At 46.7% G+C, this 17,571-nt stretch overlaps 1 protein-coding gene across 1 annotated transcript in view; it reads right to left on the bottom strand.

The window, feature by feature from the left end:
* The window catches only part of HOOK1 (hook microtubule tethering protein 1), a 905,468-nt gene that overhangs the window by 355,188 nt on the left and 532,709 nt on the right, over positions 1–17,571 (bottom strand). The gene's annotated exons all lie outside the window — the stretch shown is intronic.

Genomic DNA, 17,571 nt, shown 5'->3' with positions numbered 1-17,571 from the left:
AACCTTGAGTTCTTTCGCTCTGCTCGGGCGTTAACACCTCGCCAGATGCGGTGGGTCTTGTTTTTTAACGAGTATGATTTTATTATCACCTATCGACCCGCCGCCCAACAGGTAAAATCTGATGCCCTTTCTAGGATACACGTGGAGGGGAAGGAACAGGGACGAGTGAAGGAAGATAGACCTATGATCAGCGAAGAGAAGATTGTAGGGGTGACATGTACTGAGGATTTACCCACCCTAGTGAAAAGGCAGTTAAGACTTTTGGATTTAGCCCCTTGGAAGGCTTTACCCCAGGTATCTATGCGAGACGGGTTGTTGTATCAGGGGGACCGTTTGTTTATTCCCCCTTCCTTGAGACAGATGGTTTTGGAAGGGTGTCATTCTTCAGCACTGGTAGCACATCCAGGAATAAATAAGACGAGGGAGCTGTGTTTGCGTTGGTTTTGGTGGGACTCGTTGAGCACGGATATACAGAGTTATGTGACCGCTTGTCCCATTTGTGCCATTAGCAAACCTACACATAGTATGCCGTCAGGTCTGTTGCGGCCCTTAGAGGTTCCTCCTACCCCGTGGCATACCATCAGCATGGATTTTGTGACGGATCTACCTCCTGCGTCAGGACATACCGCCATAATGGTGGTAGTGGACCTGTTTACAAAGATGGCACATTTTGTTCCACTACTGAAGATACCTACTGCCAGGGAGATGGCTTTGGTTTTTATGTCATCTATAGTCAGGATACATGGATTGCCTTCTGCTATTGTTTCGGACAGGGGGGCGCAATTTGTGTCACATTTTTGGACTGAACTGTGTTCAGTGTTGAAGGTGGAGGTACGTTTGTCATCTGCGTACCACCCACAATCAGATGGTCAGACTGAAAGGACAAACCAGACTATGGAGCAGTATTTGAGGTGTCTTGTGTCGTCGTTGTCTTGTGACTGGATGGTGGCTCTTCCTATTGCGGAGTTCGCCTATAACAACAGCCTGCATTCCGCATTGGGTATGACTCCTTTTTTTTGTTCGTTGGGGTACCATCCTAGGGCCTTAGCCATCCAGCCTACAGGGCATGTGCCAGCCATAGACGATATATGTGGGTCCTTGGGTGGAATATGGGACAGAGCCCGTGAACAACTGCAGGCAACTAAAATCACCATGAAGGCTCAGGCCGATAAACACAGAGTCTCCGCTCCATCCTATAAGGTGGGTGATCAAGTGTGGCTAGCTTCGCGTAATTTGAGGTTGCAGGGATCTCGTAAATTGCAGCCAAGGTTTGTGGGACCCTTTGCAATTATACAGGTCATTAATCCTGTCGCCATGAAGCTAGGTTTGCCTGATGAGTACAGGGTCCATCCGGTTTTTCATACGTCCTTGTTGAAACCCTACATACCAACAACGCAGGTCCTGCCACCACCCCCTCCCTTGCTGATTGATGGAGAAGAGGAGTTTGAGGTTCAGGCTATAGTGGATTCTAGGCGGAGGAGAGGCCACCTATTCTACTTGGTAGATTGGAAAGGTTATGCACCAGAAGATAGGTCATGGGAGCCAGCGGGTAGTGTACATGCACCACGGCTGGTTCGTTTGTTCCATAGACAGCACCCTTTCAAACCCCGTCCGGTGGGGAGGACCATTGGGGGGAGATACTGTTAGGAAACGGGTTAGTCTGTCTTCCATGACCATACTCCATTGATCACATGACACATGAATGGGTATTTAAGATCTGCCCTTTCCTGAATTCAGTGCTTGGTATCTTTTTGTTTTGGGTTCCAGGTTCTGGGTTTTGCTATCTGGGTTGTTGCAGAGACAGGTTCACGGGCTCGTGTACCTGTTTTATTTGATTTCCCTGTGTATCTGTCACTTGTGTTGCCTTGTTAGCCCCCATCCCCTCCCTTCCCCAGGTCCCTCCGTGTGTTTTCCTTAGGCTACTTCATTTGCTTATCCCGCCCCCGTCACTCTCACCTTTCCTCTGTTTCTGTCACTGCCCTTAGATTTGTTAGTGTTGTCTCTCGAGGGTACTGGGGCTCCAGCCCCCTCGTATTCCGGTTTCTCGGCAGGACTATCCATCACGTTGCCGAGTGATCAGCCGGCTGGTTGGTTTGTGTTTCCTGAGTCGCGCCCCCGGACTTCCGCGTTTTGCGTAGTCTATCCACCTCATTGTGTGGCGCTTGGGCGCTTTCAGCCGCGCTGAGTCCCGGAGGAGAGACAGATCCCGGAGGAAGGATCCAATTGTGTGTTGCCCGCAGTTCTACGGATTGTACATTGATAAGGACGTTTCCTGGGGGTTTTTTATGCCGAGTACGATGGCTTTTTCCCCTGAATAACCCCGTATTGGCAGGGGGCGTTTCTGATTGTTTTTTCCCTACTCCCCTCCCCCTGACTGGACTCGAGGCCATAACGATAGTGGGGTTCTATCATTCTATCGTCAAGGACCTCCCGAGGCAGATCCTGTACAGTACACAAGTAAGGAGGTGTTATGTGATTGCATGGTGGAGTGTGGTTATGGGATTGGGAGACTGAGGGGTATATATTGAAGTGGGACACAGAAGTAATTGTATTTACATTGTTCCATAGGTGCAGAGGCGAGGAGGTGGTGGTTGAGTCTCATTGTCCAGTCCAGTCCAGGGGTGAAGCCTTTATTGACCTGAAGTCCCTTCGTTTGAATTCCTGCCCCCTGCCCTGGGCTCGGGTATTCTCTCATGGTTTTTTGTTCCATGGGAGGTGTTTGAGTCAGGGTGGTGGGTTTTGGACATACATCGTTCCTGCAGTGTTTTTGGGCGTGTGGAATCCAACACTATGGCCGGCAAAAAAGCGGGAAAGAGCTCCGAGCTGGAGAAGGTACTGCGCACCTTGTCGAACCGAATGGCAATCATGGACCGAAAACTCGGTAAAGTTGATTCGATCGGTCAAGGTTTGGCCGAAGTTAAAAAGCAGTTAGCGGCCCAGAACAACCCCTCAGGTTGCCCTAAGAAGGTAATAGGCCCGGCCTTGCCGGGAGTGGTCCCTGAGGGTAGGGAGAAGCGTATTAAGAGGAGGGCGGTTTCCGGGGAGGATCCGGTTCCTGGGGTGCCCCCATCCGCCCCCATCACGCCGGCGGACATCCCGGTACCAGTTCCGAATATAGGCTTGCCAATTCCTGTGGTAATCACCCCGGTTAATGATGATCAAATGCCCCCGGAACTGGCCATTCAGTTAGCGGCAGTGTTACCCTGGCTCAAGAAGAAAGCGGGGGGGGGGCAGTGGCCGCGGGGGACCCGGCCGAGGAGGCTAGATTAATAATCGAGCAGTTACGGCAGTCGAGAGAAGCCGGGACGGCGAATGGTCCTTTTGTTCCCCCACAGGTGGCGCCAGGAGTACCAGCGGTTAGCCGGGAAAAGGCAGCAGATACGACGGTTGAACCCGGTAAGCAACCAATGCAAATGGCAGGGGAAGGTTCATTACCTTCAAGGCGCGAAAGGGTGGCCCAGCACATCCCAGCGGCCACAAAGGAAATGACATGGGGGGAAAAATATGTGAATATGTTTTCATTGTTGACTGACCATCGCGAGATGGAATATGCAAAATCCCAGAAAGATCTATGGCACCCCAGTGTATGGCGGGCCAAGATGGCGGAATTTAGGGTCGATGAGACCGTAGCGAACTGGGTGAAGGCCTTTTCGATATTTACGGCAGTCATGGGTGAACGAAAGCCAGAAGTGATGACCGAGTTGTCTTGTTAACAAAATAGGATTATGGATTTTTATGCCATGTATGGGGGGGACGAGTGGAAAGGATATGACATGAAATTCCGAAAAGCGAAAGAGTTTGATGCAACTTTGACCTGGGACTGCCTCGACTCGGTGTCATGGCACAAGCAGCTCATGCCTGGTGCGGCGGGTACGTCCTCGGTGCGGGAGCGGGCCGGGGTCAGTTCGCCAAAAGCCTGCGTTGCCCTTTCGAGCAGGCGCCGGTGGGGAATTTCAGCCCAAGACCGGCGGAAATGGCGGCAAGCGGGGGGTTTGTTGGGGCTTCAATAGAGGCAACTGTAACAGACCCCAGGGAACATGTAGGTTCAGGCATGCGTGTGCGGGCTGTGGGAACTCCTCACACCCGGAGAGTAGCTGTAGATCAAAGAACAGCGGAACGGGAGGAAAAGGGGGGTCTAAGCAAGAGTGAGGTGATGCTTGGGAACCGCTTGCCTACACCTGTCGACATCATGGCTCTGACTCCTTGGTTGAACAAATACCCTGATCATGTATCCGCCGGGGTTTTGAGGAATGGATTCCTATATGGCTTCAACATCCCGGCGGGGGATTTTCGGGGGGGCTCCTTTTGTAAAAATCAGTTATCTGTCCAACATAACCCAAGCGTAGCAGCAAAGAAAATTTCCAAAGAAGTCAGCTTGGGGCGGGGCCTTTTCAATGCCCGCCGGTGGCGGATTTCGTGTGTTCACCGCTAGGAGTGGTTCCAAAGAAAGACCCGGGGGAGTTTAGACTCATTCACAACTTGTCTGCCCCATGGGGATCCTCGGTGAACGAAGCCATTAACCCGGATATTTGTTCGGTTCGGTACGCATCGTTCGACGATGCCGTTGCCATATTAAATCATCTGGGCCCCGGAGCACTGATGGCGAAATCAGACATCGAATCGGCATTCAGGTTGCTCCCGGTACACCCGCGGGACCAGCGCTTGCTAGGTTTTGCGTTTCAAGGGAGTTATTACATGGATAAATGCATGCCTATGGGTTGCTCCATTTCTTGTGCCTATTTTGAAATGTTCAGCTGTTTTTTTAGAGTGGGCATTCACTGAGGCCACGGGGCATAGGCACGTTATGCACTATCTAGATGACTTCCTGTTCTTGGGAGCGGCCGGCAATACGAAATGTGCGCAGGCGCTGCAGGACTTCTGCATCCTCATGCGGGAATTCGGAGTCCCATTGGCACCAGGTAAGACGGTTGGACCATCTACTTCACTGGAGTTTCTGGGAATTGAGCTCGATTCTGTGGAAGGATGTTTCCGTTTACCAATGGAAAAGGTGGCCAAGTTTAGGGCTTCCTTGACGCAAAGCCTGGGCAAGGAGAAAGTGACCCTGCACCAGTTACAGCAAACAGTGGGTCAGCTTAACTTTGCCTTAAGGGTGATACCAATGGCTCGCCCCTTCTCACGCTCTATTGCACAAGCTATGGTTGGCCTCAAGGAGGGACACCACCGTACGAGACTGTCGGCAGAGGTTCGCCAGGATATGCGCATTTGGCTGGCATTTATGGTGGACTTCAACGGTCGAGTTGTGTGGAACAAACCACCAGCATCATCGGATGAACTAGGCTTGTGGACCGATTCAGCCGGGAGCGTGGGATTTGGCGCCATCTTTGGTAACCGATGGTCGGCGCAAGTATGGCCGACGTGGTGGCACTCCAGCGGTCTAACAGGTAACATTGGGTTCTTGGAGCTATTTCCCATTTGGGTTGCTCTGATGGCATGGCCAGACGATTTTAGGGACCGATCAGTAGTGTTTTAGTCAGACAATATGACTGTGGTTGAGTGCATTAATCAGCAGGCAGCTCGCTGCAAGTGGATCTTGAGATTGTTAAAAGAAATTGTTTTACGTTGCATGAAATTGAATGTACAATTCAGGGCAAAACATGTGCCAGGTGTACTGAATAATGCAGCTGATGCACTCTCTCGTTCACACATGCAGGCTTTCAGGGGCTATCTACCCATAGCGGACCTAGTGGCGGCACCGTTCCCCGAAGCGCTATGGCTAATCGGTGGCCCGGATTACAAGACCTCGTGGCAGCCAGCTTAGCTCCCAGGACAAGGAAGGCTTACGAAGGAGCGTTTCGTTCCTACTGCACATTTTTGGGTCCGACAGGGAGACAGAGCTGGGGTCAAGAGGAATCCTTCCTGGGGTTCCTGGTAGCGCTGCACAGAGAAGGCCGATCAGCGGCAACGGCCAAGAGACATAGGGCGGCCATTTCGTTCATGGCACAGCTGCACGGCATAAGTGACCCGACGGGTTCCTTTTTGGTTAGGAAGGCACTCCGCGGCTGGCAACGCCTCGAGGGTCGCAAGCAAGATACGAGGCGCCCGATTGGCTTAGATAGATTGTCTCTGCTTTTAGCAAAGCTGGATGAGACGTGCTCCTCCCCTTTCGAAGCAGTTCTGTTCCGGGCAGCCTTCGCCTTGGCATTCCATGGGGCTATGCGGGTAAGCGAACTCGTGGCGAGGAACAAGAAGGATATGGAGGGAGGCTTGTGCAGGGATCACGTACAAATAAGGGGCGATTCGATGGTAATCTCGATAGCCTGGTCCAAGACAGACCAGGAAGCTATGGGAGATAGTGTTGTCGTGCAGCGCGCACGAGGGTCCCCCACTTGTCCGATAAAGTGTTTAGAGGAATACTTGGCACAGAGGATGGATACATGTGCTTAGGCACAATGATGGCACCCCACTGACGAGATTTCAATTTCAGAGGGTGCTAGCACTGACAATCGCTGCCGCGGGCATGGACCCGTGCGATTTTGGGACCCACTCATTTAGGATAGGGGCTGCTACTGAGGCTACGGCCCAGGGTCAGAGCGCGGAGGAAGTAAAACAGCTGGGCCGTTGGTCCTCGAATTGCTTCAAAAGGTATGTGCGATTGCACATGTTGTAAAAGTCAATTGACATGCACTCACGTTTCTTGTCTTTTGTTTGAATTACAGTTTCGCAAGCCTGTCACGCGGGGCGGAATTGCGAGTCGACCCAACACCAGGAGACCAGCGGTCGAGGATCACCGGCTGGAGAGAGAGTGGTATGGGTCGTGGGCCACTCATATGTGAGGCGCGCCGGAGACGTATTCAAGGCAGGTGACGCGATTCACGCATCTGGGGAATACGGGTACAGAGTGACCTTTCATGGGAAGGGCGGCCTCTGTTTTGACCAATTTCAATCGTTTTTGGAGGGTCTTTTAGGGCGGCAAAGGTCACCGCCATCTGTAGTCATAGTACACCTGGGGGGCAATGACTTAGTGAAGTTGGGAAGACGAGTGTTATTAGAACACATCCTGTCGGCAGTTAGCTGGTTGGCTCAGAAACTCCCGGGGTGCACGATTGCCTGGTCACACATGATCCCCAGGAAGATTTGGCGGGGGGGTCTCTCAGTGTCAGCGTTGAACTACTCAGTGAAGAGGGTCAACAATAAAATTAGGAAATTGTTTCGCTCAGCACAGTTGCATAGCATTCCTCACGGGTGTATTCGGGGTGATCACATGTATCTGAATGATGGGGTTCACCTGTCCAGGGAGGGGAATGATTAACTCATAGGAGACTTCATAGCATGGTTAAGGGGTTTGAGGAAGCATGACCTTTAGGAGGAGTGGGGTGTCCGGATAGTCGGTCAACTATCCGGCCTGTGGCGGTAAGGTCATGATCGGTGAGCAGTAATTTCAAGGTCCCTAGAGGGTGGCGCCACCCAGAATAGATGGGAGCGCCCGGGGGGAGGCGGCAATTGGCCCCTTCCACGGGGAGGCGGCACCCACTAAGGATGGGTCGCCTAGGGGGAGACGGCCATAGGCCCCTCCCAGGGGGGAGACGGCTAGATGCCCCTCCTACAAATTTCCAGGGGCCGGATATGTGCTCTGGCGGAAGAGAGTGTGGGGATGGGGGGGGAGTCCACGCTGTCCTTCCTACAGATACCTCACACGGGAACTCGGACTACCTTTAAGATGGCGTCGAGTGAAAGGGGGCGCCCACGACAAGGGAAGTTACAGTTGGCAAGGAGGGTAAAGTCCTCTGCGCATGCGCCACTCACACCGTGAGGGCGGGATTTTGGTAGAAGGGATCTGACACCGGTTAAGACCTTGCCGTTGGCCCTTAATGCTAGGATGTACAATTTTAATTTAGAATGTATGCATTTTCAGGATGCTAGACTCGGCTAGGAAACCTTTGTATTAGAGATCTGTTAAGGTTAGCCAAAGAACATGTCTTCATCAAAATGTAATGAAAGTAAAATTGTACATAATTCATGAAACGTTTTATTTAATGTTTTAAATTTTGTTTCATATTTTAATAAATACGGCCGGGGGGGTAACTCCCCCCCGCCTTCCAAAAGTTCAAACCTGTGTCTGTCTTCTCCCATGGGGAATCGGTGTTGGGAGGGGGTGGCGGGCATCCCGGCCATATAGAGAACAACTTAAGAAAATGGCTAGGGGCAAAGCAGCCGGCCCTGATGGGCTTCCAATATAGTTTTATCGTGGGATACTGGATATGGTGGTACCGGTTTTAAAAAACCTGTTCAATAAAATATACATGCAGGGAGAATGCAACCCTAAATCATGGTCGAAGCGACAGTGACCTTAATTCTAAAACAGAATAAAGATCCGCAGAAAATTGCATCATACAGACCTATATCATTGTTAAATTCTGACCACAAGATCTTTGCAGGGATACTGGCAGCAAGGGTGGCGAAAATCATTAAGGACATTGTGCACTCAGACCAGAGGGACTTCCTACCTGGAAGACAGCTAAATGAGCTTACCTTTCAAGTCATAGGGGCAATAGATGTTGCAAGGGATAAAATGCTTACACTCACATTAGTTACAATAGATGCCTCTAAGGCTTTTGATCAGGTTAATTGGTTTTATCTCTGGGAGACTCTGCAAAGTTTTGGTTTTCCGAGAAAGTTTTGTGCAGGCTGTCAAATGCCTCTACTTTAATCCCCAAGCAAAAGTTTTAGTTAATGGTGCTCTGACGGAATGGTTCAGTATCTCAAGAGGCACCAGGCAGGGGTGCCCTCTGTCACCGCTAATATTTAATTTATATATCGAACCCCTTTGTATGCTCCCTCAGGGTTGATCCTCTCATTAAGTCTTTTAAAATTGCAGAATTAGAGTTAAAGTTTACTCTTTGTGCTGACAACCTCCTCATGTATAACACAAGAAACTTGCCTTTTTTAGGCAGATATTTGTTACTGTCTTTTTTGCACTGTTCTGGTTTTTAATTAGGAGGTGTGTCTTGTCCACAGAATAAAGTTGTCAGAAGGAGGGCATCCCATCCTATTTTAATTTCACAATTTGTTTTGTTGCACTTGTCTTTTATACCATCAAAAGATCAGTCATCATGGACGTTTTGTTTATGTTGGTGGACCAAATCCCAAAACAGCGATAAGGTGCGGTACTGTCCCTATGATCAAGGGATCAACCTTTATGCACAAGAGTTTGGCCAAATGATATGACTGATCATTAAGTCTGTTTGATGGAAACCCGATCTGAATTGATTTGGACTGGTTAGCCATTTATCAATACCCTATGATGTAACAGTCCCTTCTATGCATGTATAGTTCACCTATTTCTCTCTTTTTTTCTCTCAAACACACTGTCTTTGTGATATACACACTCTGAGATCTTGTGGACTCGGTTTTGACAGTACAGCTCTAGTATTAAGCTGGTAGACCCCCTGTGTTTCTTGTGTTATACACTAAGTAGGAGCTGGGGATATGATCAGGTGTGGGTCTCTAAATTATATATCCCTTGGACCCTTTTTTCAAATTTTTGTGGTTATAACCTCCTCATGTACACTTCTATTCCTGCAGAAGCTATACCTAGGCTGTTTGAGTTGGCTGAGAAATTTGGTGAATTCTCCGGTTATATAATCAACAAGGATAAGACCGAAATAATGGAATGGAACCTAGCCAATATAACACAGGGGGCAAAGTGTCAAATGAGATACCTTGGGATCCATCCAGTCCAGAACTTGGTAGATATACCAAAGATCAGCTGGAAGGAGGTGTCTAAAGAGGTCGGTAGTCTATTAACGCACTAGGCAAACCTCCCTTTGAACATCTAAGGGAGGATCAACCTCGTTAAAATGATAATTTTGCCCAAATTAACTTTTTTATATAACTCGATTCCATTATCCTTTAGTATAAATGATATCGCTAAACTGCAAGGCAAAATTGGTTTATTTATTTGGGCCACTAAAACGCCCAGAATTGCTTGGAAAAAGCTTAGGAGGGGTCTCAATGTGGGAGGTCTTGCATTACCTGATTTATTTACTTATTGTCATGCATTCCATTTTAAGAATTTTAGAATTTTGGCCAATAAACCTGATTCTTCCTCTCTAGGTTTACTATTTCAGGCTAGGCTACATGACGTTCTGCTGGGACAGGTGTTTTTTCTCTACAAGTTTGGACATCCTAAATTTTACAAAAAAGTTAGACTTAAGATCTTGGGGGCAGCACTAAACAATTGGATCCATATCAGAAGGGTCTTAAAAATTCCATACTGTACAGTGCAGGCTCCAATCTAGGATTCTCTGGCACTCCTGATTGTCTTCACGACCAACTCTGTCAACCACTTAAGTTAGCCGGTATCAAATTTTGGGGGGATCTCCAGGAAGATTCGCAGTTGATTAGTTGGGAGGAGTTTTGCAGTTTGACTTTTGGGACACTGACAACATTCAAGTTTTATCAGCTATCTGCATGGTGGGCAACCCAGTCCTGGGGCAATGAGGATGCAAGCCTGAAATTTGATGCAATCTCCAGAACGGGTAGTTGGAAACAAGAAGTTTCATTTTGGTACCGGGCTTTTTTGGAAGCAGGGGAAGCCGTGGAATTGGAAGTTGGAAGACTCAGGGGTGGTGTCTTTGGGGGTAGTGACGAGGAAATGTGGAACCTCTGGTGTGACTCTTTCTCTATGTTGCAGGCAGTGGTTAAACCAGCTACACTTAAGAGGAACCATCTCTATACTGCCTACAGAGTTTATTGGACTCCAATGAAACTATCCTAAGTGACCGCGAGGGTATATAACTGCCCCAGGTGTAAGTATCCAGCAGCAGACGATTTTCACATGTTTGAAGATTGCCCAAGAATTAAGTTTTTTTGGACTGAGGTACGTGGCTTTTTGGAGGATGTGCTGCTAAAGCAGGTGGAAGTTAGCCCTAGGTTAATCTTCTTTGGTCTTCTGTCGGATTATGTATGATTGCTCCAGCCTCTAAACTTGTGTTTTAGGGAAATCTGTAGGGCTTGGAAATCCGAAACGCCCCCTTCCTTTGCGGACTGTCTGAAGCATATCATTTTGACTAGTCAATCTGACATGGCTTGCGATGATACAAGTATGCATAAGATTTGGGCGCCCTTGGTGACCTGGAGGGAGAAGTAAATCTGGTCCTATGATTATGCCAGGGTACTGTTGGTCCTGTCCTCCCTAGTAACATATGGTTTTCCAAGAGCTGTGAACAGGAGCGGAATAAGGAAACAGTCATATCTTGAGGGAGAACTCCTTTTTTCTTTCCATAGGCCGCACACAAGGGTTGAGACAGAATTGACCTCCGTGGAAAGGTTGGAGGGATCCCATCAAGAGTGTCTCTGAAGGCATGTATGAGGACACCAAAAGAAATAAAAAAAGTTTAAAAAAAGAAAAGCTGTTGACTCGCCCCCCAACGAGGCAGTCCCCTGCGAGGAGGGACGAGGGGGGCTCGAGGACACACTCAACCTATAGCCTGCGGCGCCGGTAGGGGCAGCATCTGTCAGCACCTGAGTGGCGTCACCTCGGACAAGGCCGCCGCCTGCCCAGAGGACCTAGGGGGACTCGAGGACACGCCCGAGCCCCGGCAACATCCCGCGACACCACAGGGACCCCCGGGAGGCAGAGGCGCCGTGGTCCGAAGGAGGGAATCCCAAGTCGAACCTGTCGGCGCCGGGGCCAGAACCGCCGACGATGCAGCTGAAGTCCCTGCATGCGGCAAGGGATCCGCAGATGTCCCAGGGGGAGAAGGAGGAGCCAACAAGGTCTGCAAGGCTGCCGCATGGGCCTCCATCTGGGCTCAAGTCGCCCCCGTGCCGGGGAAGCAGGGATAGGGTGGCGGCGCGCGGGGCCGCACCACCCACACAGAACCCACACCCCCAACAGGTCAGGAAGCGGCCCTAGGGGACAAACTGCGACACTTACCAACAGGTGAGCGATGATATTGCGGCCTGGGAGAAGGACGGTGTCGGAGACGCAGGCAGCGGTCTGGAAGCCGTCTGCGGGGGATGGACGCGGTGACGATGCCGGCCTGGACATGCGTGCCGAAAGGAGTTTCATCCGGCCCTACCACCAGGACTTAGGTTTCAATTGCTGACATGCCTCACAGTCTGTGGAGTCGTGGTGCTCTCCCAAACACCACATGCAGATGGAGTGAGGATCCGTCGCCAACATCTGGCATGCACAAGACAAGCACGTTTTGAAGCCCGAAGGCATTCGCACACTGTTCTCAAGAAAAGCCCTCAAAGCGAAAAAGGAAGGCCTAATATAGGCCAGGACACACGATTCAGGTCCGCGTTTTAAATCGAAAAGAATAAAACTGACATCTGCGCGCCGGGGTGGGGCTTATGTGACCTTACTGACTTCACATCCGCGGAGGACGTCGGGCAGAGTCGCATGGCACCGTCCCCCCTCCCCCCGGCTGGCAGGGACGCCTGTTGGGTTATTCTACATTAAGGAATCTGCGGCTAGTAGTCTCTATCAGATATAACTAGGCTTTCCTGTTTTCAGTTTCTATTTTTGGTAACTTCTGGTGGGGTTTTTTCAGTGTTTTCAATATCTTAAAAAACAGTTGTTATGAGTGGTTACACATTTTCGCGCAACTAAAAACAACAGGAAAATGTTTTTCCGGTGTTTATGGAACGTTTTGCTTTTATTATTGCTTGCTTTCTGCACTGAATGAACATGGTATATAGACAGTGTACTTATAGTGTATATGAGGTCCAAATAGATTTTTGCAAATTAATCTTATTGTAGTACACCATACAATACTTCTTCAGTGAGTCTTTGGGTCATGTGCACTTGCTCTTTCCTTCCCATGTAAACTTCTGTGAAAAGGCCCTCTCAGCATTCATAGCCCCTTGGGCTGAGAACCATCAGCTAAGGAACACAGTTGGGATGACTCTTTCTTTGATGCCACATAAAGCACAAAATTATAAATATTTGCATTTTAGTTCCTGTGCATAAGAAAACAGTGTACCAGAATGGACTAAAAAGTCAATAGCATCCCTCATTAACTCCGAAGATTGTAAAGATGCTTTCAGCATACCATCTAACAAGTGGCAAGGATCTGCTACAGGGAATCACTTCAGCTCGGTTAACAATTTTGACAGGTCATCGCACAACTTTTTTTTATATACGTAGCTGAATCACTGCAAATACAAACAATATCACTCCAATCTTTGTTGAACTTGGAAAGAACCTTTTTTGCAGAGCATTACAAGTGAGACTGCGTTCCATGTTTTCCAAAAGTCTGGTGTCATCTTTTCACCACTATCCCAGATGCTTGGTGATATATACTTGTCACTATACCTTGCATTGAATGTTTAAAGCCTGAGGTGTTGGCAATTCACAAACTATCAATACTGACCCACTAGAAACTATGGCCTGATGTATTAAGGGTTTTTACCCATTCTCTGTGGGTAAATGTGATGACACATATTTGGATTGATTTTTATGAAACCAGACATTTTACCTATCAGTGAAAGAATCAAATGCAGCCAAAATATCAAATATGAGTTTGATATTTCCTGATTCTCTATAGTTTATAAAATAATTAAACTGGACCTAAAACATAAAACTAAACCCTGCATCTTTAGGCCAAAGGCCACAAAACTGAAAAAGTAAAAGGAACAAGAAACAATATTTTAGTGGCATCTCTAAAGAATAAAACTCAAGCGGAATAATGTTACTGCTAGCTTGTATAACAAAGTTACATTGCATTGACCCCTTCAGGAAGAAAAAAAATACTCTTTCACTCTATTTTTCCTTTCTTTGAATGGCATTTAGTTTGTGGTTGTTCAGGTGTTTTTTCAGTGTTTATATGTTTTCACCGGTGAGGGCTATTTTTCTTTCAGTGGGGTTTTATCAGTTATTATAGGTTTAAACCTAAAACCCCACAGCCTAGATATAACATGTATTATTTTATTTCACGCTTTAAGAGTCATATTTATGCCTGGAATGTATTGTAGATATCAAAACTGAATCCTGGCTAATTGAATAATTGGGACTTAATGCGGTTGAGCAGACTTTAAGCAGTGTCTGTTGGGGAAAAGTGAAAGCGGTTGGGTTAATGTACCCATCTCCGTTGAATTGCACCCAGTGAGCTAGCTGAACGCTTTCCGGGAGGCGATTTGGACTCCCTTAAATATTGAAAGAATAAATGTCAAAATGGTGAATTTTCTACCACTTCTTTCTAAATAAATTATTTAAAACGCTGTTGAAATATTAAAATCCTCAATACTGTGCCCGACCCCTTTTGGCAGAAGTAAAAACCTAACCAATAGAATACAGTTCATCATCAGCATGTTACTCCTTCACTATCATTTTTACTAAACATCTTGTTACCTACTCCTTGATAAAATTCCTAGAAAAATAGTGCAGTGAGAGCAAAAGCAGATTACAAAGGCTGGTCCTTGAGGAACTCAGGAACCATTCAGAATCAGAAACTATGTTTATGCTATAAAATGTAACACAAATATTCTTAAGTATGTTTTGTTTTAATATTAGAAGAAATGATGATTAATAGCAAAAATCCTCAAAGTCAAAAAGATAATTTTTCAATTAAGTAGCATATTTTATACTGTTAAGTAAACATCTACAGGAAGTGTGTCATTGTTTCACAAACTAATGGAAGGTGAAGAAATAAGGAAGCGAAAAAGAAAGGAGGGAGGAAGGAATAATGGGGAAATGGAAGTAGAGAACACAGAATGAGGGAATAGGAAGAAAGCAAAAGAAAGAAAGAAAAAGCATGTAAAAATGGTAGAAAGAAGTAGAAAGGAATGAAAGAAGAGATGTCGGAAGAGGAAATACAGAAATTAAACAGAAGAAAATGGAAAAATAGGGATCCGAAAAGGAAGTGAGGAATGGAAAAGAGAGGTAAGAAGAAAAAAGAAAGAGAACAGAAGGAAAGCTGATGGAAGCGAAGAGGTATTTATGTTCTTACTCCTCATGCACTCTCAAAGGGTTAAGCATAAACTGGGATCTGTAGTACGTATTGTAGCACTACAAAAGTACTACAGGTGTATTACAAAATATTATTCACCAACCTACGTGCAGTTTCCACCTCTGCCTTTCCCATCTTGTTTCTGTGCCGAGAACTCCATCCCAACTGCGGAGTACCCGCGCAAGTAGGTAACCGTTTTAGTAGTAAAAGTGGGAGGGACAGTGGGGCATGACTGGAAAATAGGAATACTTATGACAAAAGGGAAGGGGATTGGGAAGGAGTAAGGATGGGTTTAGTGAGGGCCATGGAGAGGTTTAAGAAGGACATTCATCAACCCACAAAAGCCCACTGCTGTTAACAAACTGCACCCCTAAAATTAACACCTATAAAAGGCACCCAAAGCAGTAGTAAATTACTCCAGCTCAGAGATAAAGCCCAGCACCATTTGTTAAACATTAAATTATATTTATTTATATTTGTAACTATTTTAAATAATGTAATTTAACATTATTTCCTATAGGGGTTACATTTAAGTCCCTGCCCGAATTATTTTCAATGGGAGGGTGCTGTAGTACCAGTCGTTGGCCATGTGTCGTGCTTGGTTTACTACTAGGTTTTTTCAGTAGTAACGTGCACTCATAGGTTTGGTCCATGTAAGTCTACACTTTCCAATAACTTTACTCTCGGACTTTATGATTAGGCAAAAGTAGTACAGTTATTTAAAAGTGTAAGAGTAAATTACAGGTGTAAATGTTTGTGAACAGCCGCGTCAGTTGTTATTTGGCGTCCTATATTATTCATTCACTACATGGACTAAGTAATGCATTGCAGAGTTTAACCAGATTAAAACTAAAAAACACATCAGTGTACATTTCAACATAAAGAATGCTCTTACATGCGAGTTGTGTTAACAGCTACTAAATGTCTGTCAGAGGGAAATGGTCATGTTTTGAAGGGAATTCTATACAGCTTTCTTCACAATTTTCCTTCATCCTAACCCAAGCTCCCACACCACACCCCTCGCGATACTTAGGGCAGCATGAGGTTGAATGACACAGTGACTGCATTAAGGGCAGCGACACACAGGACAATTCATTCCTGGTTAATTTCAACCGTTTCCAACTTATGCCAGCAGGGTTTCCAATATCACATTCTCAGCATCCCTGCTTTTTTATGTCTGGTGCTAGCCAAGACCTTTTGAGTTTATGAAAATGATATGTATAATATACTTGCATGGAAAAATTGTCCCCAAGCATTAACCCTGACCTACATCTGTGAGCATACAGTGACTGATAAGAGCATTCGGAGAGAGGAAACAACATGGGTGAAGGCCCAGCATCTAAGTATATTCTGCTAGTCTTTCTAATGCGTTTCTGTTATACATGAGTATAGCGCTCGGACGCTTTTAGAGGAACAGCTCAAGTGAGCTTGCCCCCACTCACTCAGGATTGATTAAACACATCTGTATTGCTTCTGTGTTCGCCTCTATTGTGGTATTACAACCCCCACACATACTTTCCCTTCATGGCTTCAAGACTTTAAAACGTTTCCCTTTTCCTTTTTCCCAGATTCTACTAACTCTTGCATTTAACATTGCCTTCCGTCAATGTGTCGCTACTTCTAAGCGCTGCACAGTCTAACTCAAATGGTGTTATCATAGCTCAGTTCATTGTTACAGCAAAGCTACGAACGGTCATCCGAAATTGTGAAACTCCTTTATCCCTGGGATATTTGCTACAGACACATTAGCTCTATAAAGTATATCACCCAAAGGTGGAACAGATATCTGCTGTGTGAAGAACTGGCCATTAGGATCTCCATTCCCACACCTCACCCCTACCATCTACAAAAGGGCAGTGGTTCAGGAAGTCTAATTAACAGTTCCTTGCGAACAACGACCTTATTGCGCTTCTAAAGAAACCTGTGGGACCATCCCCCTCTCCTCAATGTCTGGATCTCCACCCTCCGGCCACAGGAATGCAGGCAATACACCTCGACTGTCAAGCAGTGCTCTATCCGCCCTTCGTCTTTTGCAGTTTTAAACTAGAGGCATCCAAAATGGATCCCACTTTGCCTTATAATTAACACAGTGAGCCAAACCTTGAGGATAAACAGCACAAGACTTCCATTCTAGCATTTGCAAAATCTCCTTTTTGATGTCTGCACTTAGTTATCTATCTATTTTCTCACACTGCTATGATCTTGATGTCACTGCTTACTTTAAGCGCCATCTAAAGCTCTCAAGATTTTCGTGTATATGCATTCAGACATTAGGTTATGCTTCCAACCAATAAATGATCAGTACTCCTTGCTGGGACAGTGGATTAACGTCTGACTGACAGTGAACAGACTAGTAACGTGAGACAAAACAGTGCATAGTTCAGGACAATTTTCTGAAGCATAACACCACTAAAATATTTATGAATAAAAACAGTACAGAGTTAGGTTTGTCTTTCATGAGATGGTGTACCGCAGGATATTTAGGTTCACTCCAGGAGGGGGGGGGGGGTGCAATCTTAAGTACCTAAAATAGCACTATCTTCCCATTCAAATACCAGTGTTCCGTTATACAGTCTTGCAGTCTCAAATTGCAAGCCATCTCATAAAGCATCCATTTATTTCTAAAATACAGCACGAAAACTGACTGTAACTC

Source organism: Lissotriton vulgaris, chromosome 1_1, assembly GCF_964263255.1.
Source record: "Lissotriton vulgaris chromosome 1_1, aLisVul1.2, whole genome shotgun sequence".
NCBI lineage: Eukaryota > Metazoa > Chordata > Amphibia > Caudata > Salamandridae > Lissotriton > Lissotriton vulgaris.
This window is presented reverse-complemented; position numbering and strand designations above follow the sequence as displayed.